Below are 23,910 nucleotides of genomic sequence, written 5' to 3'. Positions count from 1 at the left end.
ATATCTGAGGTTATTGATATTGATTCCAGCTTGTGCTTCATCCAGCCCAGCATTTCTCATGATGTACTCTGCATATAAGTTAAAGAAGCAGGGTGACAATATACAGCCTTGACGTACTCCTTTGCCTATTTGGAACCAGTCTGTTGTTCCATGTCCAGTTCTAACTGGTACTTCCTGACCTGCATATCGGTTTCTCAAGAGGCAGGTCAGGTGGTCTGGTATTCCCATCTCTTGAAGAATTTTCCACAGTTGATTGTGATCCACACAGTCAAAGGCTTTGGCATAGTCAATAAAGTAGAAATAGATGTTTTTCTGGAACTCTCTTGCTTTTTCCATGATCCAGCGGATGTTGGCAATTGGATCTCTGGTTCCTCTGCCTTTTCTATATCCAGCTTGAACATCTGGAAGTTCATGGTTCATGTATTCCTGAAGCCTGGCTTGGAGAATTTTGAGCATTACTTTACTAGCATGTGAGATGAGTGCAATTGTGTGGTAGTTTGAGCATTCTTTGGCATTGCCTTTCTTTAGGATTGGAATTAAAACTGACCTTTTTCATTCCTGTGGCCACTGCTGAGTTTTCCAAATTTGCTGGCATATTGACTGCAACACTTTCACAACATCATTTTTTAGGATTTGAAATAGCTTAATTGGAATTCTATCACTTCCACTAGCTTTGTTTGTAATGATGCTTCCTAAGGCCCACTTGACTTCACATTCCAAGATGTCTGGCTCTAGGTGAATAATAACACCATCATGGTTATCTGGGTTATGATGATCTTTTTTGTACAGTTCTTCTGTGTATTCTTGCCACCTCTTCTTAATATCTTCTGCTTCTGTTAGGTCCATACCATTTCTGTCCTTTATTGAGCCCATCTTTACATGAAATATTCCCTTACTATCTCTAATTTTCTTGAAGAGATCTCTAGTCTTTCCCATTGTATTGTTTTCCTCTTTCTTTGCACTGATCACTAAGGAAGGCTTTCTTATCTCTCCTTGCTATTCTTTGGAACTCTGCATTCAAATGGGTATATCTTTCCTTTTCTCCTTTGCTTTTTGCTTCTCTTCTTTTCATAGCTATTTGTAAGGCCTCCTCAGACAGTCTTAGCCCCTACTTTCCCTGAGCCCAAAAACGTTTCCCAAAATTTAGAAAAGATGTCCAAGATCATAAGCTGAAACATGAGTAGAAATAATTTTCTAGGTGGGGGAAGATTTAGCACATAACTAGACACATTTGACAAAATGTCTAGCTTTTGTGGCAAGGCATTTATGTTATTGTTCAGTCCCTTATAATAAGACACAACTGTTTGTGACCCCATGGACTGCAGCTCATCAGGCTTCCCTGTCCTTCAACATTTCCCTGAGTTTGCTTAAACTCATGTCCACTGAGTTGGTGATGTCATCCAACCATTTCATCTTCTGTTGACCATCTCTCCTCCTGCCCTCAGTATTTCCCAGCATCAGGATCTTTACCAATGAGTTGGTTCTTCAAAACAGGTGGGCAAAGTATTGGAGCTTCAGCTTTGGCATCAGTCCTCGCAATGAGTATTCACGGTTGATTTCCTTTAGGACTGACTGGTTTGATCTTCTTGCTGTGCAAGGGACTCTCAAGAGCCTTCTCTAGAACCATAGTTTGAAAGCATCCATTCTTTAGCACTCAGCCAAGGCATTGTGATGATGCTAGAATATCATGTGTGAGAAGAGTTGCCAGTCCAGGTTCGATGCACAATGCTGGATGCTTGGGGCTGGTGCACTGGGACGGCCCGGGGGGATGCTATGGGGAGGGAGGAGGGAGGAGGGTTCAGGATGGGGAACACGTGTGTGCCTGTGGTGGATTCATTTTGATGTTTGGCAAAACTAATACAATTATGTAAAGTTTAAAAATAAAATAAAATTTTAAAAAAAATAACAAAAAATAAAAAAATAAATGGAGCTCAGGTTGAAGAATTGCCCCAGCACATTCTGAATCACTAAAAATTTAAAGGCCTTTAAACTGCATGGGAGCTCAAATTCTTAAGCCTTCATGACACAACTTTTTAAAAAAATTATGTATTTATTTATTTTTGGCTGTGCTGGGTCTTCATTGCTATGCCAGCTTTTTCTCTAGTTGTGGCAAGAGGTAGCAAGTAGTTCTCTGCTCTTTGTTGCACTGTGTGGCCTTCTCATTGCAGTGGCTTCTTTTGTTGTGGAGCACGGGCTCCAGGCTCTTGGGCTTCAATAGTTGTGTGACATGGGCTCAGTAGTTGCAGCTCCCAGGCTCTGGAGCACAGACTCAGTAGCTGTGGGGCATGGGCTTAGTTGCTCCTCGGCATGTGGGATCTTCCCGGACCAAGGACTGAACTCACATGCCCTGCATTGGCAGGGGAATTCTTTACCTCTGAGCCACCAGGGCAGCCCCATGGCACAACTTTTCAGTTCAAACTACTTTTGAGTTTTTATCATATGACAGGAAAATTTGCATTATATCCCCAAATAACCCACAAGGAATATACGTACAGTCAAGAATCTCTCAGACTCCAAAAGGCAGGAACAAACTGACAGAGGTAGAATGGAACCCAGAGCTCTTGGGTTTCAAAATCCATGGTTTCTTCACTCCTCCCAGCTATTCCCCTTATAGCAGGTTAACTACAACTGAAGTGGGGAAAGTGCATCTCCTGAAGTACGTGGGTTTAATGCTGTCTGACTGTAGTGGTTAATGTGGTTAACTCTGGAGGCCCACTGGGAGTGTGCTCAGAGCTTTGGGGCCACTCCAGGGGAGTGGATCTGTGTGCTGTCATCAAGCAGCCAGGTTCTACTAATGGCTGGAGGAGAAGGAGACTAGGAAGTTGTTTGCTTTGTATTGGTACATAGGAGACAGAGGCATCCAACACCTTTACAGTAATCTACATTCAAAGGGGACATGTTTGAAGGGGATGTGATCTAATTAATACCTTTGAGTTTTGTAAGACAGCTCGACCCTGTGGAAAGGGTGAGAGTGGGTCCAGGGGAGCAGGCTAAGCCAGCAGTTGATGACCTGGGTTTAAGTCAAGCTCTGCTGGGATGCCAGCCAGCTATAGGCTGGTTCTTTATCTATCCTGTGCTGCTGCTCAGGGAAGCCACTCAACTGCATTAGGCTTCAGGTTACACAATAGACTTAAATGCATGGGAATGATCTGATGGCACCTTGAAATAAATGCAAACAATGCAAAAGCACTACACAAACCCTGGAGCATTATTTTTCCTTTAATATTTTAAGATTGTCTGTCAGATAGGCTTGTCAGATAGCAGCTCAGGAGGGTCTATTATCCATCCCAGATCCAAGCTCATGCTGTAGTCTGTACTGCAGCCCACCTGTGCAGGCATGCTAAGTTGCTTCAGTCGTGCCTGACTCTTTGTGACCCCATGGACTGTAGCCTGCCAGGCTCCTCTGTCCATGGGATTCTCCAGGCAAGAATACTGGAGTGGGTTGCCATGCCCTCCTCCATGGGATCTTCCCAACAGAAATCGAACCCTCATCTCTTATGTCTCCTGTATTAGCAGGCAGTTTCTTTACCACTAGCACCACCTGGGAAGCCCATCTACCTCCATATATGCAAAGCTCATAACTAAGAATAAGACTTAGTTATCAGTATTTTCCATCTGACTGCATAATTACAAGAATTGATTAGAAAGTCTCTTTTTAGTTCATTCATATCTCCAGGGTAGACAGAGACTGAGGCAACTATAATTGCAGAGGCTAGAGAAAGTGTGAGGCTTTGAATTGGTGTATATAAAATGAAAAAAAAAAAAAAAAAGTTGTCCAGTTAAATTAGTGTGAGTTTTTATTCACTTGTTTGTGATTCTCTATTATAGCCTTGGAGACTCATAAACAAATTTTCATGTAATCTACTTTTTCTCTTTCTCTCCACATGTGCATAAGGATGAAATTGTTATAAGGATGAAATTTCACAAACCAAAATTAATCTCCTAATATGTATTTATTCCTAATGCAATAACTGGCTAGAACATTGGAAGATTATTTGAGCCATACAATATGATCAAATAAATATGCAGGGACCTAAATTGCAGAAATGAAATCTTGACGTCTAGAAACTTCCCTCAAGATGTGGCTTAAAGAATGAATCACGGCCCAAGAGGCATAGAGTCCTAAGTATATGGCAGAATTTGACCCTATTTTATTCTTACTCGTACTTTGTAGATTAAAATAGTATTTTAACTTGAAATAAACAAATACATGTATCTTGTTTATTTCTCCCTACCCCCCAAAAGATAAGAGCAAAATAAAGTTATCTTTAGTCTGCAGCTGCTCCCGGAACCATCAAAAGATAGCACCGGTAAATAATGCAGCCCATAAAAAGCTTTGAAGTCCACAAAGATGTTCTTCCTTTGCAAGAGGTGGGGCAGCAGCATTCAGTGAACAGAATGAGAAACAGTAAAGCCCATCATCTCTAGCGACGGTCTATGCATCTATCCACAACACGACGTTCTTAGAAATATGAGTCCCATTATTTTAGTTGCTCTGCTCACCATAAATCATTAATTTAGCAAATACAAATGGGGTTTTACCCTGAACTAGGCAGGTGGGTTTTAATAGCAGTATGAGCACAGAGGAACCAAATTCGTCTATCCAGGTAAGTCAGGGGGTTCTTAAAGGAAGTAATGTTTTATGTGAGCCTGATGATCAAGTAAACAAATGTGGCACATGTTCCAAGGAGAGGGGGCAACATGAGTAAAGTCTTTTTCAAAAATATTTATTTATTTATTTGGCTGTGCTGGGTCTTTGTTCCAGCACACAGGATCTTTAGTTGTGGCATGTGGGATCTAGTTCCCTGACCAGGGATCAAACCCGGGGCCCCCTGCATTGAGAATGTGGAGTCTCAGCCACTGGACCACCAGGGAAGTCCCAACATGAGTAAAGTCTTAAAGATATACAAGTGCATGGGAGACTAAAGTAATGGGTGAAAAAACTCCAGTGTAGCTAGAGCATAAGATACCTAGCAGGGAAGGGTAGAAGATGGTGCTGGAGAAATACATGGGGATGGAAAAGTTCATATTGGAAGCTAAGGAATTTAAGCTTTAACTTGAAAGCTGTGCAGAACCATTGGAGGTTTCTATACATGAGGGTGACATGATCAAAACAGTGAGAGTTTTGTTTATTTTATCAATTTTGTTGAAGTACAATATATATAAACTATAGGTTATAGAATAAGTGTACACTTGTAGAATTGCACAAAGTGAATGCAGCCATGCGACACAGTACAAGTAACCAGTAACTATCTAACCAGTAACCAAGTAACCAGTAATCCAGTCAAGACACAGAATACTGTCAGCTCCACAGAAGACTCCCCACATTCTCTTCCTATCATTGATAGCCCCTCCCCCTCCAAAGGTCACCACCATTCTCCTAACTTCTAATACTATTGATTAATTTTGTTGGTTTTTGAACTCCATATCAGCGGAACACCATGGTACATGTGTTCGATTCCTTTTCCTCACTATTTGTAAGATTTATACATGTTGTGGCAGAATTGAAGTTTATTCATTTACATCGTTGTATTGTATCTCATGGTACTAATATGCCACAAATTAACACTTGTAATATTGAGAGAACCATTTGGGCTATTTCCAAATTGAAACTATTAACAAGGCTGTTACGAGCATCTCACAAATCTTTTGGTATATGCTTTCATTTCTGTTGAGTACAGAAGGAGTGCATTTACTAGGTCAAATGGTATGCTGTTAATCAGCTCTAGTAGATACTGCTGAACATTTGCCCAAGACCTGTTCCAATTCACACTGCCCCCAGCAGTCTATGTGAATGCCCAGTTGCTCCACCACCTCACCGATCTTGGTGTTGTCTTTTTCATTTCAGCTTTCATCCATGTGTATGGTAGTATCCTGCAGTGTATTTTGAACAGTGTGGTAGTGGAGAGAGACTAGAGGTGACCAGTTAGAGAACTGTGGAAGAAAATCAGGAATGAAGCATTGCAAGCATGGATCCAGGACAGTGCCAGTAAGAAAGTCACATCCCCTTTTGTCACCTGTCATGCACACCCAGATGAAAGAGTACGTGCAGGAACTCCACAATTCTGTGTGAAATGCTTCTCACCGTCTCATGCATACCTGCACTTTCTACCTTCAATAAGATAATTTCCGTTTATATGAAATCCTTAATCCCAAAGCCCTTTCAAATGAAGTAAAAGAAATGCAGCCCAGTCCATGTCAGTCAGCAGAAGAGAGAAAACAAAGGCCCAGGGGTGCTTTTCCCACCAGCCTGGTCAGGGCCAGGAGGCAAGGCTTGCCAGGTTGGGGAGCGCCTGCCTGCACCCCAGGCAGGCTTGTGCCCAAGTGCCAGCTCTTCATCAGACATCCAGGAGGGTGACAAGGAGCTTGTGGGGAGACCTAGGAGAGAAACTGCACCCAGCTAAGCCCCTTCACCAGGGCGACTGGGTGAGGACTAGGTGAGTTCAGTCCAGGCACCTGACTTGAGAGATGTCACTGTCTTCTGAGTAGCTTGACTAGTGATGATCACTCGCTATGGCACCAGAAAGGGTTTTGTTTGTGAATTTTAGGTGCTTTAAGACAGTTTTCAGGAAGTTGGCAGGCCATAGAATTTAGGAAACCACTTCAGAGGCCAGGGTCTGAGAGGTGTCAGAGAGGCAGTCTGCTCTTGGACCACACCCTGGGCTCCTGGGCCAGACGGAGGCAGCAGCCCCTCCAGTCGGTTCACTGTTCAATAATTTCCCTACCATCAGCTTCAGAAACCAGTTCTGCTGGGGCACAGCTCTTTACCACCCTCACAGAGGGGCATTTCCCGAGCTGAGCCCTGACACTTGGTGTCCTGCAGGGGGTCTCCTTGGGAAGGTCTCAAAGGCAGCCCAGTCCATGTCAGTCAGCAGAAGAGAGAAAACAAAAGGCCCAGGAGTGCTTTTCCCACCAGCCTGGTCAGGGCCAGGAGGCAAGGCTTGCCTTTATATTTATGTTATAAAATAAATAAAATAACAATTCCACTACTTGGAATTGGAATAGTGAAGGAAGTTCATAAACGTCTTTCCTACTGGACCATCTTACAGAACTGGAGGGTATTCTTTTTTTAGATGCATGTAAAAGTAAGCTTCTTCTCTCTTTCTTTTTTTTTTGTTAACTTCTTTCAAAATGTATCTCTCAGTCCATTGATGTGTTTTTAGCTTTCCTTGTGATCCCTAAGTAATTTGAACTTTCAAGCCTGTACCTTATATTCTCTCAGCAAATCATCTCCTTTCTCAAATCTGCTGCTTTTCCTTCTGGGTTTCATTTCCTATTTCTACTGATAGCATCATTTTTGCCACCAGTCACTGACTCAGAGCCTTGGGGCATCTTTAATCCCTGCTTCTACCTCCAACCCTGCCCACATGCTCCATCCAAGTCCTCTCACATCACATCTCACCTTCCTGCTTCTACCCTTCTGGCTCAGGTCCTCCTGCCTGGGAACCTTGCTAGTCCCCAGGCTGGAGTGCTCACTTCCAATGTCACCATTCTGATTGTCTCACTGAAAGTTCAACCTTCCATATACATGCATAATTTATTTTCAAATTCTTATATTTATAAATGTCAAAGGTTCTCCAGTGCTTCCAGAATAAAATGCAAACTCTGTTACATTACCTTCAAAGCCTTCTGAGTAAATGCTCTAACTCACCCTTCCAACATTTTCCACTTCTCCTCATAGGTACTTTAGAGTCTAGTCCAATAGACTTCAAATTATATATATTTTTGGAACCCTAGTGTTTATGGAAATGCTATAGAATCCATGTCAGGAACTAACAGTGGGAAAGGAGATGCTGAACAGCTAAACTTCTGTCTCTAATTTTATTATATTTATTAAATTTAATATTTATATTATACTTACTGCATACAACTATTATACTTAACTCCTACATACAAAAGTTCCACTGTTTTAAGAAAATAGTAATGAGTTGTAAACCACCACTCTCCTATAACTGCAAACTTCAGAGAGAGCTCTGAACATCTGACCCCAGGTAACCATCTTTCACCACTGTACTCTCCAGAACTGCCTGAATTGCCCTTCATTCTCCCCACTCTGCTCCATATGTCCACATCAGCATCTCTTCTAACCCCATCTTAAATGCCTGTCTTCCATCACTAATGCCAGAGAGGCCCTTTCGGTTTCAACTCTGGAGCCCTGAAGGGAGAGGCTGCAGAAAAGCTCTGTATGTTGGCAGGTTTCTATTATGGTGCACACAGGGATCACAGGCAGGCAAGCTGGAGAATCCCCCCAAAAAGACAAAAAAGGGAAAACCTCTTTGAAGCACTCTGCCTCTCCACTTCTTTCAAATGAAATTCTTATGTTATCAACAGAGAGGCAAACTCTGTGGTCAGAAGGCTCACTCATGTGGCCATTTCCAGCCAATCACCTTAGTTTCTATCCATGACTCTACTTTAACTCCTCATACCCATCACCCTTTTGGGGGAACATCCTTTGAAAAGAGATTCTTACCCTTATTATAAACTTTCCCTCCCTGTATGTGCTCTCGGCTATGCCCCCCTACCCATTTATCCAGCCATCTTTCCCACCTATCTTCCATAAATTCACCCAGAACCCTCCATCTCAGTGTTTTGAACTAGAAACCTTCACACTTGGTTGAATTCATGTTTTTGATGGAATAATTTCAAAGACTCAAAGTATCAAGTTGAATTAGGGAAGATATCTGAGGTGCAAACTGGTCAAGAGTTAAGGAAATTCAACAGATAAAAAGGACCGAGTAGGAAACTAAATGAAGAGCCAAAAGGAAATGAATCAAACCTGTGTTGGACAAAATTGAAGACAAAGCAAGCAAAAACCCTAGGTATTCTGGAAGCCAAGACAGTAGCATGAGACAGGAAAGACGAATATCTGACCTGATGCTAAAATGGGGGCAGCCCAGTCTCAGTCTTTTCCGTGGTTCTTCTGGGAATGAGCAGTTCTTACCAACAGATGTTAAAAGGAATGGCAAGGACTTAACCTGGTGTAACACCAAGTGTGGTAGCAGCAGGAAGTTCTATAATTCTTACACTACTTAAGTGAAAAAAAATATTTCCCATAGAGGCAGCATAAGATGTCATTAACTTACTTCATTCAGAAAGATTGCATTCAGATGTTATTAGACTCCTTATACAACCACGAAAATAATGAGAAAGGCAAAGATATTAACATGCAGCTAAAGCCTTGTCTGTATACCCAAACCAATGTGATGACTTTTATTGATAATCAGTTGAACTCCAGGGAGGAAAAATGGTTACTTCATTCAACAAGCATGCACTGATCAATTAAGTGATGCATTAAGAAACAGTTCCATAAAAAATGGTTGACATTGTGTATGTCTCACTGTATGTTTGTCTATGTATTCAATCAAAACTAGGAAATGTCAATAAAATAACAAGCCTTTGGCTATCATGGCCAGCCAGAATGCACTTAGATGCTCTTGATCTATGACTTCTAAGGGCCTTTGGTCTTAAAAACAAGGGACCAGAACAAAGATTTGTTTCTAAATCCACTCTTAGGAAAAATAATGAAAATAACACAGTCTGGAAAAGATGAAGCTCTATGTGTGCATACGTGTGTGTGCACTTGTCCCACTAGGGGTGAAAGGACACCAGAGCTCAGAAATGAATCACCACCTCTAGAACCGAAGCACCTGCAGCCACTAACTTCATTTCCGTGGAAATGAGGTGGTTCAGCCATGCACAGAAATTAAAGTGTACAGGGGAAGAAAGTGCTAAACACAATATGAATTGCAATAGAATCTAAAATGCCAGTGGTTCTATTATTGTGTGCTTTATGGGATCATGAGGCAAAACAGTCTGGGTCATGACAGCTAAAAATCGGACCACTGAAAATCGAGTGGAAACAGTCCCATCTGGAAAAGGCTGGCATCTGTATTACAGGAAAATGGAGAGAAATAGAGAAATCTTCTCAGAAATCTATTGTTTCAACAAAGAATGCCCTTCTAAATCAGTAGGGAAATTTCTGCTACGAGAACTTGTGTCTAAATCTCCTTCTACATAGACTCTAATCTTCTGACTTTCCGTTGAGTGAATCAGCCAGCTGTGTCTGTGCCATTCTTGGGAACATTCTTGGGTATGGCAAATGTGATCAGCATGGCCACGAGATGAGAGGCTGTGGTTAAGTAGTGTGCAGGAAGCCTGCCGAGGAAGAAAAGATGGCTCGTTAGGGCCAACAATCACCTAAGGCTTTAAAAATATTCAATATTACCTAAGGACCCCTGGTCCTCCCCCAATAGCCTGCATATACTCAGGGTGAGGCTAAAAAAGATTTAAGAGGGACTTTTCATGAAGACAACTTATTATTCTGAGGACCCTGAGGGGAACTGGGTTTAAGTAGGAGACGCCATGACTCCATGCAGACTTGGGAAGATCACTCAGGTGGGTTGGATGGTTTGCAATAGGAAAAGAAAAGACAGACAGCTCAGGTAGTTAGTGTATGTGTCCCTGCTCCCAGACAACAAAACCCTCCTGTTGCCCTCTGGCTACTCAGACCCAGTTCCGTGGTCCTCTGCCTCCTCTGAACTAAGCGTCAGGCTTTGGTTCAGAACTGGGGATCATAAATTAGAATTCTACAACAGTGATTTGAAACCAAGTGTGATCAGGCATGGGGGTTATGTCTGCAAGGGAGCACAGGAATTTCTTAGCAAGGAGATTTCAAATTACATCAGCAACTGATTGGGCCCCCCACCTCCTCTGCACATCCCCTACACACACCTGGAATTCTGAAACCTCCTCTTGGAGAAGCCTGTATCTTCTTCGCCACCCTCACAAGGAGGATTCAAACCATGACCAGCTGTGAGGATGATGGGAGTGTCATTTGCTCAGGTGTGACTGGAGGCAGGAGAAGACTGAAAATCAGCTGAATGTGGGGTGGTGTCGCTCTGCTCCCTGTTTTGAAGCCCATAGAATAACTTATTCCATGTGGGCTATTGTCTTTCCCCCATTCTAAACAGAGCATTTTAGGATTTGAGGAAGAGGAGTCAAAGGATGGTTATCACTGGTTAACAGTGAATTCTATTAAGAGAGGTATTTAATCCTGATTGTGTTGCCTTTCAATAGCTTGTGAAAACAACAGGGGAGCTATGAAAGTAATTCACAAAACTAATTTGCTGCTTTGACTAACACTCTGTCTGTAAACCCATCTGACTCCTATTTCTGTGTCTTCTCCCTCATCCCCTATTTCTTCTCTTCATCTCTACCTATTCTTCACAATGACTTGCCTCTTCATCCAACTAATAACCATTTGAATAGTAAAACAATAACTAAAATTTGTCTTTATATGAAATTATCAGGTGAAAATATTCAAATTTAGACTCCAGAACATTCTATCTGCCGATATGGAGATGAACTGCATATGTACAAATTCTCACTGTCAACCAAAAGAAAATAAAAAAGAAAGAGAAGACTTTATCCGGGGTCCTAAGAACTGCAGTTCAGGGATTCCCAGTGGTTAAGACTTCACCTTCCAAACGATGTAGGTTTGATCCCTGGTTGGGGAGCGAAGATCCCATATGCTCTTGGCCAAAAAAACAAAAACCACGGAAGCAATATTGCAACAAATTCAATAAAGACTTAAACAAAAAAGAATTGCAATCCAAGATACACAGATTTGGGTAAAACCAAAAACAGTGTCCCAGGGAAGAGACAGGGTCAGGGGTTTATAAAGGCAAAAGCCAGAAGTTGTGCTCTGACACAGGAAAGAAAATATTAGTCCTTAAGGGATGGCTGTCAGGAGATTTTTTTAGGGTAAGTTCCGATAGGCATCTTGAGTTCCTGGCAGATGTCTTAGATGCCTTTCTTAGGAAAATACGAGGTCAAAAGGACAGATTCCATCCAGGCTGAGACTGCAGAAATCACACTTTCTCAAGGGCCTCCTGGCTCCATTTTAGAGAGCTGCCTTAGCAATACCTAGTTCATTTGTATTTTATTTTCACATCACAAAGAACAGATGACTGAGTAAGAAATGAGCATACTGCCCATTCCCAGTATGATTGCACAAATGGCAGAATCCAGGAGACAGAAGGATCTGTTCTCTTTTCACTTCCTAAATACATGCTCTTCTCTCTTCTCTGTGTGCCTCTGTGTATAGTTCACCATATTTAAAAAATTCTTATTTCCCATTCCCCTTTCAATTTACCATCATATGTATTTCAGCAATTTTGACATATGATAACATTTTACTGTTTAATTCACCATCTTTCTCCTGTGTGGAGATCATCATACTGAGTTACAGGACATAATTTTTTACAAGTTTAGACTCTTATAAAAGTCTTCTCTGTCCTCTGCAAGATATAGCTTCCCTTCCCTCCCTCATTCTGTCCTGTCAACATCCTTGCCATTATTCAAGACCTAGCTCAAATCACACATTCTCTAAGAAATGTCCCTAAATCTTTGAGTCAAAATTAATCTTTTCTTTCCATTTATTTTTATAGCACTATGGACTTCTATTTTTTACTCCCCCTTCCATCCAGTCATGCATTCACTCACTGTTATGAACTGAATCATGTCTCCTTCAAATTCATACACTGAAGCTCCCATTGTGACTACATTTGAAGACAGAACCTTTAAAGGAAGTAATGAAGGTGAAATAAGGTCATAAGGGCAGGGCTCTAATTCTATAGGACGGTGTCCTCGTAAGAAGACGAAGAAACCTGTGGTGGGCGGGGCATGCACACAGAGAATGTGGTCATCTGCTAGCCTAGGAGCGAAGCCTCAGGAGAAACCAAATCTACCAACACCCTGATCTTGAACTTCCAGCCTCCAGACTGTGAGAAAATAAATTTCTGTTGTTTTAGCCACCCAGGATGTGGTGTTTTGTTATGGCAAACCTAGGAAACTAATAGGATTATCCAGCGTTCACTGTGAGCTTACTGTACCTGAGGCCTCTTCATCATGGCCCCTGTAGGACACAGCCTGATCTGCAGAAGTTACACTGATTCGTGAGACTTCTCTCCCCTGCCCCAAAGCAAGTTCTTTGTGGACAGGTCTGACTCAGAGCTGAGCACAGCCCTGTGGTAGACTAGACCCTTACTCATCTGCTGAACTCAGATGAAACCTGGCTCATGATACACATCGGCTCTGGGGAAGAGCCAGGCGTTCAGTTTGACAGACGACATTCCCTTTCCTTGCGGCGTGTCTCAGCCCCTTCTCTGAGCAGTCACACCGCACACTTCTATCTGACATTTTCTGCCTGAGCCCTCCTGACACCTGAACTAAGAAGTTTCTGAGCTCAGGGAGTACAGTTCATGATGAGGTTTTTGGCCATGGCCACAGTTACTAGCTTTGCCTTCCACCCAGGTGACTGTCAGCCTAAGAAAGTCAACAGTGTTTTATGTCCACTACTTTTCCTCTCAGGCACACCTTGCTTTCCTTTGTACTATTTCAGGTTGTCTCATTTGAAAAAGAAGAAACAAGATGTATAAAAACCCTCTCTCTTCACCCCTTTTAGCTTTTTACAGTTGACTGTGAAAGACTGTCCAAGTTCAGGAAAATTTATTTTTGCCATTTAAATAATCTAATCTTCACAAACCTTTTAACACTCAAACAAAAACCATTTAAGACACAGCAAGATAATTAATATTGAAAATAGTCTCCACAGGGGATCTGCATACCTACCCGCCCACACTTTGCATTTGGAGGAAGTATCCAGTTGTAGTTTTAAGTTGAAAGGTTTGTCTCACCAACATGAATTCTATTTTAATAAACCTTTCTTTCCACGTACTTTACAAATTGATTAATTTAACTGGCCAAATACTAATTAAAAATGCATTAGGAAATGGTTTGTATTCAACAGCTTTGCTAATATTCTTGTTAATGTTTTCAAAACCCATTGAGTCAGAAAATCAACACCATGGAGTCTATTTCTCTGCCGCAGCCTCCCTCGTACACTGTACAAACTCAATGGTGTTGATGGGAACTGCACTGGGAGACGAGAGCCGAACCAGGAGGAGGAGAGAAGTCATTATCTAAAGGCCAAATGCCACTGGAAGCATTACAAGCAAATTCAAGATGCATACAAGCATAAAAATATCCCTTCCCCTAGAATTCACCTTGACTTCCACAAATTGAGAGCTTTCAGTGGAACTGGAGCAAGACTGATAAAAACCCTGCCTAGTAGGAACCCCCTGCCTCCCCCTTCCTACACTGTTCCTCCCTGACCTCTCTCTGTGCCAAAACTTTTTTTTCTGCCAGAGAAACAGTTCCAATTCATCTGTCCCTAAGGCAGAAGTTCTTACTCTGAAGTTCATGGGCAGGCTTGTGCAAATCTATGAACTTCCAAAACTGGGAATGTATGAACATATTTCTGGAAAGAGGATGCATAACTCTCAACAGACCTTTAAAGATATCTATGACCTTAGAAACATCAGAAATAAGAAAAATCTCTTCACCCCACAGGATGCTCTTTTCTCCCTTACTACACTCCAGTTAAACTGGCTTATTGCCTTTCACAGACAAGGTAGGCAGTGCCTTCTCCCCATCAAGTCTCTGCACTTGTGTGTTCAGTTCAGTTTAGTCGCTCAGTCATGTCCGACTCTTTGCAACCCCATGAATTGCAGCACACTAGGCCTCCCTGTCCATCACCAACTCCTGGAGTTCACCCAAACTCACATCCATCGAGTCAGTGATGCCATCCAGCCATCTCATCCTCTGTTGTCCCCTTCTCCTCCTGCCTCCAATCCCTCCCAGCATCAGGGTCTTTTCCAATGAGTCAACTCTTCGCATGAGGTGGCCAAAGTACTGGAGTTTCAGCTTTAGCATCATTCCTTCCAAAGAAATCCCAGGGCTGATCTCCTTCAGAATGGAGTGGTTGGATCTCCTTGCAGTCCAAGGGACTCTCAAGACTCTTCTCCAACACCACAGTTCAAAAGCATCAATTCTTCGGCGCTCAGCTTTCTTCACAGTCCAACTCTCACATCCATACATGACCACAGGAAAAACCATAGCCTTGACTAGACGAACCTTTGTTGGCAAAGTAATGTCTCTGCTTTTGAATATGCTATCTAGGTTGGTCATAACTTTTCTTCCAAGGAGTAAGCGTCTTTTAATTTCATGGCTGCAGTCATGCACTCCAAAATCTGCAGTGATTTGGGAGCCCCAAAAAATAAAGTCTGACACTGTTTCCACTGTTTTCCTATCTATTTCCCATGAAGTGGTGTGTCCTACACCCAGAATATTCTCCACGAAAAGTGAAAGTGAAGTCGCTCAGTTGTGTCCAACTCTTTGCGACCCCACGGACTGTAGCCTAACAGGCTCCTCCATCCACGGGATTTTCCAGGCAAGAATACTGGAGTGGGTTGCCATTTCCTTCTCCAGGAGATCTTCCCAACCCAGGGATTGAACCCAGGTCTCCCATGTTGTAGGCAGACACTTTACCATTTGAGCCACCAGGGAAGTAGAATATTCTCTACATCCACAGTCTAATTCTCTTACTCATCCTTTGGGTATTTGCGTAACTATCAGTCTCACTGCCTCCTCCTCCACATTACTCCCCCTCTTATCTTTCAAGACACTTATCACAGTCTGTAACTTAATATCTGTGTAATTATATGGCTACCATTTTGTCTCACATTAGACTGTAAGCTCCATAAGGATAGGAATCATGCCTGTCTCCTTCAACATTTTATCAGAACTTAGAACATTATATACAACTCATGTTTTCTGTGTAGATGGAAAATGCATGAATAATAAATGAATTAATGAGTATCCCAAGCCCTACTTTTCACAAAGCCTCCTATATCTAAACTGACTTATGCAATCTTCTTAATTTTATGAAATTCTAAGTTCTTAAGCACATAGAGAGTGACACCATTTATTTGAACACTGTTTCTTATCACCTGCTATTTCATCTAAGTAAGTGTACTCAGCTGACCTAAGAGTTCTTTGGGATGGAGATGGGCCTTACTCTCCTTTCATAGCTCCCATCTCACTTGGCTCATTGTTGTGAACATACTAGCAAATAATCAGATGCTGTCTGATACCCCAAAGTAAGTCAGCCAACTATAGCTCAGTCTGTTCCACACTAATTTACAGTAATGATAAAGAAAACATAAGACTTGCCTCCTCAATGATCATCAGCTTCCTGAAAGCCTGGCTTTTCCTTCTCCCCTAGAACATATAGGGTGGTACATGATCCTCAGCACATTCAGCCAGCTCTACAGAGGCCGTAACGTGTAGCACAGGACTAAGCAGTCAGTAGACATGTTTTCCAGAGACCTTAAAAAAGGTTTAAATGGGAAAAATATTAAGACCAGTCTGAGTTTTCTTACCTCCTTTGCTTTTCCTGAGTTGCAACTTCGCCACTTGACTTCCCTGGTGGCTCAGTGGTAAAGAATCTGCCTGCAGTGCAGGAAACCCAGGTTTGATCCCTGGGTTAGGAAGATCTCCTGGAGAAGGAAATGGCACTCCAGTTCTCTTGCCTGGAAAATCCCATGGAGAGAGGAGCCTGGCGGGCTACAGTCTACGGGGTTGCAAAAGAGTTGGGTGTAACTTAGCGGCTGAAAAACAAACTTTCCCACTCAGAAGACTGAAGAACATCACAATATCCCCCACTGGGGCACCTGACTGGGCATCCTTTGGGGCGCCTGGCCCCGCGTCTTACAGCTGTATTTGACTCAGTTAATTTGTATCACTCAGTTCTCATGCTCCAACAATGTGTTCTTCTCACTTAGAAGCCTGCGATATGAACTACAGGAATAGTCCGTATCTTTCTCACTTACTTCCCAGCTTCTGTTCATGTTCAAGACAAACCTATATACTTAATCTGGCAGTAGACTGACTGATGGGTAAATTCTGAACAGGCTAGGAAGAGAAGGATCAAAATGGATTACTGTGCCTGGATGCCCAGAAACTCAGGCAATGGGCATATTTCATAACTCAATCAACAAGGACCTGAAGGCAGCATTTGTCCTGTATCATTATTTATGATCAACAAAGCAGGGGCAAAATGCACAGAGTTTGTGAACCAGAAGAGATCCTGTTTAATACCCTGAAAAGATATTAAGATATTATAGCAACTATAAAGTCGGTATTGTTCTTGCGCCTTGGGATGTACCATGCACTCAGAACTAGAACAGGCAATGGTACACCTCCTTTGGGAGGTCATGATATTAAATTGTGTGTCTTTTTATTAATGTTGGCCACATTTCTATCTAGGAGAGCACATAACAGTACCAATTTCCAGGTAGAACATCAAACATAAAAATTCTGCAGGTAGCGTACTATGTTTTGTCACAAAATTGCCCTAGTATAAACCCCATGTATTAATTTGCTTGCGCTGCCAGAACAAGATGCCACAGATGAGAAGACTTGAACAACAGAAATCAATTTTCTCACAAGTCTAGAAAAACTATGACTTGAACTATGAGTTCAAGATCAAGGTGTCAACAAGTTGGCTTCTGAGGCCCCTCTCCTTGGGTTGCAGATGGCCACCATCTCACTGCGTTCTCACAGGTCTCCCCTTGGTCTATGTGCTGTCTGTGTCCTAATCTCTTCTTCTTATAAGGACATCAGTCATGTTGGATTAGGCCCCACCCATAAGACCTCCTTTTACCTTAATTACATCTTTAAAAGCCCTGCCTTGAAATACTCACATTCTGAGGCATTGAGGCTAGAAATTCAACACATGAATTTGGGAGAGACAAAGTTCAGCCCATAACACCCTTCTTCCTTGGACTCGAATTATCTTCTCCTAACCAGTCTCTCCACACCTTCAATCCCTTCCCCATCAAAATCATACTGTGGTCAGAAATCCTTCTTAAACACAGTTCTGACCTCCTCATGCCCCTGCTTGAAAAGAAATTAAAAACAAATTGCCTGAAGACAATGGAATGAAGTCCACCCTCTAGCTAACTACACAGTGTTGCTTCAGGTTCCAGTCTCATGTGTGTCTCTTCCGTTCCCCAACTAACTGAAAACCCCGCCTTCTCTGCACAGGTCTCTCACTTTACAGCTTGTGGGCAGGTCCTTTGATCCAGACTTCTTTCTGTAATACCCTGCCCTCCTCCACCTCCATCCCAGACACATCTACCCCAAACATCCTCCACTACCACCACCCTCCAGCATCACTATCATCCATGCCATCTTTCTAAGTCCAAGTTCAATTCGTTTTTTGAAGAATTCTCAAATTCTTCTTTCTGAAGGTATTCTCAAATACCTTCTTCAGGTAAATATTGTATATCTTGATACCTCCAATAGAAAGCAATAGAAGCAATGTCTCCTTCCAAACTCCTATTCTAATCAAATTAAGGCAACAATAGAATATAGAAAAAAAAATATGTTCTCTTCCTTGAAGACAGGATCTGTATTAATTTCCTGAGGCTTCTATAACAAATTACTACAAATTTGATAGTGTAAACAACATAAATTTATGCTGTTCTGGAGGCAAGAATTTTGAAACAAAAGTAAAGGCAGGGCAGTGCTCTCTCTTGAGAAATTAGGTAGAATTCGTTTCCTTCCTTTTCCAACATCTGGGGCTGTTAGCATGTCCCGACCTATGTCCACATCATTCCAATCCCAGCCTCCTCTGCTGTCTCCCTCTGTCTGTCAAATCTCCCTCTGACTTTCTCTCATAAAGACACTTTAGTGGGTTTAGGGCCCACCCACATAAATAACCCAGGATTCTCTCCTCTTTACAGAATTCTTAACTGTATCTGCAAAAATAATGTCATAGATTTGGGGAGTTAGGATATGGACATTTCTTTTGGGGGGTCATCATTCAAACTACTATAGAATTCTCAAATCTGATCCCATATCTATATCTAAACTGTATTTAACAGTGTCTTATATAACAGGGGTGCAACAAATACTTATGGTGTGGATGAATAACCAGTAAAGTAACCTGTTAGTTCAATCCTAACCATCGACAAATTGTTCATTGAATGAACAAACCGTTAGTCTGAAATAACACAATCAGTGGATTGATTTAGTGTTGCCAAGATAAAGCTTTTAAGCATCCCTCAATGCAGCACTGAAGAATTCATGCTTTTGAACCATGGTGTTGGAGAAGACTCTTGAGAGTCCCTTGGACTACAAGGAGATCTAACCAGTCAATCCTAAAGGAAATCAGTCCTGAATATTCATTGGAAGGACTGATGCTGAAGCTGAAACTCCAATACTTTGGCCACCTGATACAAAGAACTGACTCACTGAAAAAGACCCTGAAAAATAGTAGGGGCGAGAGGCGGGTGGGTTGGGACCGCCTCAGTATAGGCTGCCGGTGGTATCATGGCGACCCGGAACCCCCCTCCCCAAGAATATGAAAGTGATGATGATTCTTACGAAGTGTTGGATTTAACTGAGTATGCCAGAAGACATCACTGGTGGAATCGAGTGTTTGGCCACAGTTCCGGACCTACGGTAGAAAAATACTCGGTAGCCACCCAGATTGTAATGGGTGGAGTGAGTGGCTGGTATGCGGGATTTTTGTTCCAGAAAGTTGGAAAACTTGCAGCAACTGCAGTAGGTGGTGGCTTTCTTCTCCTTCAGATTGCCAGTCACAGTGGCTATGTGCAGATCGACTGGAAGAGAGTGGAAAAAGATGTAAACAAAGCAAAAAGACAGATTAAGAAATGAGCAAATAAGGCAGCACCTGAAATCAATAACATAATAGAAGAAGCAACAGAATTTGTCAACAGAACATTGTGATATCCAGTGGATTTGTGGGAGGCTTTTTGCTAGGCCTTGCATCTTAAGAATATGTTCTATCACAGTGAAGTCACCTCTGAGAAGAGAAGTGGTGGTGACAAGATGGTCTCATCATTACACATTGACAGATTCTCCAGGATGACAAGAAACAACTAGCTGGACAATACCCAACTCACTGCTTAGCATTTTGCCATCTGAAATTTAGCAGACTAGTATCTGCTATAAAATAACCTGTATGGTATATGGATAATAGTATCCCTGAGCAAAACATGGCTTTCATTATTTTTTAAGAATTTGTGTTTGTTTAAAATTTGAATATAAAACACTACTGTTGGATGTAGATATGGAGAGAAAATGAATTGTTGGATGTATTCCCCAGTAAAATATTATCCTCATTTTATTTAAATAAAATGTTTTCCATTGTGAAAAAAAAAAAGAAAGAAAAAGACCCTGAAAATGGGAAAGATTGAAAGCAGGAAGAGAAGTGGATGACAGAGGATGAGAAGGTTGGATGGCATCACTGAGTCGATGGACACGAGTTTGAGTAAGCTCTGGGAGTTGGTGATGTACAGGGAAGCCTGGCATGCTAGCCCATAGGGTCACAAAGAGTCAGACACGACTGAGCAACTAAACTGAACTGAACTGATGCAAAAAGGAAATGAAAATAATTGGTGGATCCTTGGTACAAATCTCTAAGTCAGATAAATTACTTATTGATAATTTTTACATCCTTTTAAATTTTTCATCTAGACACTTTTCACTCTTAATCAAAGAGAATTTTTTGTATGTTTTCATTACTGTTTCAGTATATTCTAAACACTTTAGTGCCAAGAATCCTGAAACATCTGATGACATTATTCTTATACAAAACAAAATAAAATTGACTCATATTGTTTTAATTCCACATGTTTATGAACATTTCTTACAGAGCACCAGATTTATATATTCCAGTAATAAAGTACATGTCATTAAGAATTTAAAATATAGCATCATTTTGCATGAAATCATCATTTATTTTGTAGGCAGATATTATAAATAGCATATATTGCAGCTTATAGTGGATATTTTAAAAAAATAAATAAACTTTTATTTTTATTTTAGCATATCTATATTTTTGCAATGTAGAAAAACCTTTTTAAAACAATACCTTATGAGTGGGCAATACTTTATACCCTTCAACTATATTCCTGTGCTAATTTATCCCATTAAATCACTTAATAATCTTGAAAGGAAATTAAAACCCACTTTATTCAAATACCTAATCACTGACAAGGATCCTTTCAGAATGTAGTCTTATAATGATAAAATCCATTTCACAGAGAAGAAATATTCATCAGAACAAGTAAAGATAAATAAAAATTTTTCTAGAGTGTCTTAAAATCCAAGATCTCTCCATTCTGTCCCAAGATAAAAAGACATGTGACCCAGAAAAAAATCAGTGGAAAAGGTACATCTTTGGCATAACTGAATAATGACTTCTAGAGTTTCTGAAAGAGTCTTGGGAAACCCAAGGGCTCAGACTTAGTTGTATCTCTAAGGGGCTAAGTGACTTTTCCAAAGTCACAGGGTTCTTGGAGAATCAGAACCACAACTGGAATCACCTGATTTCCAGTCCCACGAACACACAAGGACAGTCAGAATCTGCCATAGACTTCAAGGTACATTATCAGTATTATTACAGGGAGCAACCGGAAGATGAGATTGTACAGCTCTTGTGTGTTATTTGGGTTCAGGAAGAGAAGAAATCAAGGTGTGCTGAAGGTGGCTCCTATCGACTGCAACAGTCACTTGTTAGTATCTCTTCAGCTCTGTGTTCACTGATGTCAGATTGGTAGACTGAGTGGTCAGAGTGGGAGAATTTATACCATGAGAATCAACCAACGCTACAGACTAAGCCTTTCTTGGGGGAGAGGAAGAGGCTAACCACTTGTTAAGTTTTATCAACTCATCACTGCTAAACCCTCTCTTTCCCAACTCTGTAAGAGCAGTGTGTACCTTTGTTTCCCTGGCACCACATGCATCCAGCCTGGAATGCCATTGTGTTGCTTTTTTTACTGTTAGCGTGGTAAATTGCTGTTCATCTCCCAAATCTCAGCTCAAAAAAGTCCTCTCCGTGTCTCTCTCACACACACTCACATGCCCTCCAGTGTAGTCTTCTTACCGTCCCTACACTCCATAAGTACTTCCACAAGGTCAAGAAAGATTGGATTGCAAACATCTTATATGTCTATCCCCTCTTACACACACACACCAGACTGTGAGCCTTTGAGGTCATAGACACAGGAGTTTCTTCCCTATGATCTCGGCACTTGATAGAGGTAAACATCTCTTGTCTTAGTGGGTAGGTCTAGAGTCAGGCCATACCTGTTTCCTCCTGTCCACCTGCTCTGGGTTGATAACTGGAACTGGTCAGACGATAGAACAGCTTGGAGGGAACTTGTGAAGGAACAAAGGAAAATAGATACCCAGGGCAGCAGAGGATCACATTTTACACATTGCACTCTACTCCACCAGGCATCGAGGAGGCAAGAAATTGCATGAGAGAGTATCTACTTGCTCCTATGTTAACAGTTATTGTGCTGTTTTGTAATTTAATTATCTCTGTATTAAATCATAGTCTTTATGGGGTTTAGGACTGTTTGCTATTTTGTTTTGTGTTCCCCGATCCATCTCAACATCTAGCCTTAGAATGAGTCCTGAGCCATTGATGGCTCCAGCTAAGGGCCACTCTCCACTTTCTGTCACCATGCTGCAGTTACCTCACCTCCCCCAAGGAATTAGAGGGAGATGTATTAGGGGGCTTTGGGGAAGACTGAAGTGTGCCCCAAAGTGGGCCCTGTGCACCCCCTGAGACTTAAACTCCAAGAATAGCTGACCTTTTATCTCTAGTCAGTATCTGGAAATGTACCTTTGATTTTAAGGAGGGCACTGCATCTTGGAAAAGAGACCTGCCACCCCCAGAAATCTCAGGTTTCTACTGGGACAGGAGGGCAACACAAGGGGTGGGACAATTAAGACATCACCTAAAAAGGAAAGAATATTCGGCTCATCTCCCAACTTCAAAAAAACACAAAACCCATCAGCCTAAAGAAACTTTAGAAGTTTATGATGCAGAAATAAGTAGCTTGTGTGTGACGCATTTCCAACTTATGGCAAGGCAGCTATTAGAATGAAATGCTCTCCAATGGATGGGACCAGATTAGACTCCATTGCTACCAGCCAAACATGGTTTAGGAAGATTGGCAATTGCATGCAAATGTGAAGTGATTAGTATTACCTCCGCTGTTAGACTCTTCCCAATGATAAGGTGACAGAGCATTCGTTTGCAATAGACTATTAGAAAAAGCAGACATGTGTCTGGGCTTTCTTTTAAAGATGTCACTTTTTCTCTGCATCTTTTCCTGGATAGTGTTAGATTATTGTTTCATCATTTATTCAGCAACATTAACTGACCATCCCCCAGTGTCAAGCAAAGTGCTTTAACCTGTAACTCAAAAATAAGTAAGATACTTACCCTCAAGGAGTTTATAGACTAGTGGGAAATAAGAATAAATAAGCAATAAAAAATTACAGTAATGGAGGCATGCTCAGATGCTAGAAAGCAAAAAAGACAAGACCAGCTAAATCAGACTTTGCTTTTAGCAGGGAATGTAGAGGAGAAGTGTCCAGAGGGGTGGATAAGGTGTATGGTTTTCTTGTGGAATCTGTTATTATGGTAAATCCTGAAGTATATGCAAGAATTAGACAGGCAAAGGAAGGTTGGTACACCAAGGTGTGAAGGTGAGAGAGAGTCAGGCTACAGGCAAACCATAGCTCTTCAGATAGGATAGGGGAAGAAAAAAGGCATGGGCAGGAGAGAAGCAAGGATAAGGTGGCTCCATAATTCAACCCCCAGAAAATCTGAAGAGATTCTGCCCAGCTGAGGGTTTATTTTAACCTAAAGACAAAGGTAGTATTTGAAGTAGATATTAACAATCCATTATCAGTCTGAATGTGGAATTTGTATCTGGGATGTAGTCTATTTTTCCTTGCTTGCTTTGTTTTTGTTGGGGAGAAGGAAAATGGATAGATACTATTTATAATCCCCTCTGGTATCAGTGCTTCTCATCTCATGGGTATCAGAACCGCAAGGGACCTTAAAGATTGTTTAACTCAGTCTTTCTCCTTATTTTACAGATGAGGAAACTGACCTCTACAAAGGTCAAAAGACTCACTCAAGGTCATATAAATAATGATAGCAATAGAATCCAT

The 23,910-nt window shown here is 41.6% G+C and overlaps 1 long non-coding RNA gene and 1 pseudogene across 1 annotated transcript; one reads left to right on the top strand and one right to left on the bottom strand.

The window, feature by feature from the left end:
- Positions 1-8,488: 8,488 nt before the first annotated feature.
- LOC139179429 (uncharacterized) lies at positions 8,489-12,572 on the bottom strand. Its single transcript, XR_011563819.1, has 3 exons — positions 12,505-12,572; positions 10,732-10,848; positions 8,489-10,155 (listed from the first exon to the last, which is right to left on the bottom strand). It is a non-coding gene; the product is annotated as an uncharacterized lncRNA (long non-coding RNA).
- A 6,615-nt stretch (positions 12,573-19,187) lies between these two features.
- LOC109564311 (FUN14 domain-containing protein 1-like) lies at positions 19,188-19,999 on the top strand (annotated as a pseudogene).
- Positions 20,000-23,910: the final 3,911 nt, after the last annotated feature.

This window comes from Bos indicus, chromosome 1 (genome assembly GCF_029378745.1).
Source record: "Bos indicus isolate NIAB-ARS_2022 breed Sahiwal x Tharparkar chromosome 1, NIAB-ARS_B.indTharparkar_mat_pri_1.0, whole genome shotgun sequence".
Taxonomy (NCBI): domain Eukaryota; kingdom Metazoa; phylum Chordata; class Mammalia; order Artiodactyla; family Bovidae; genus Bos; species Bos indicus.
This window is presented reverse-complemented; position numbering and strand designations above follow the sequence as displayed.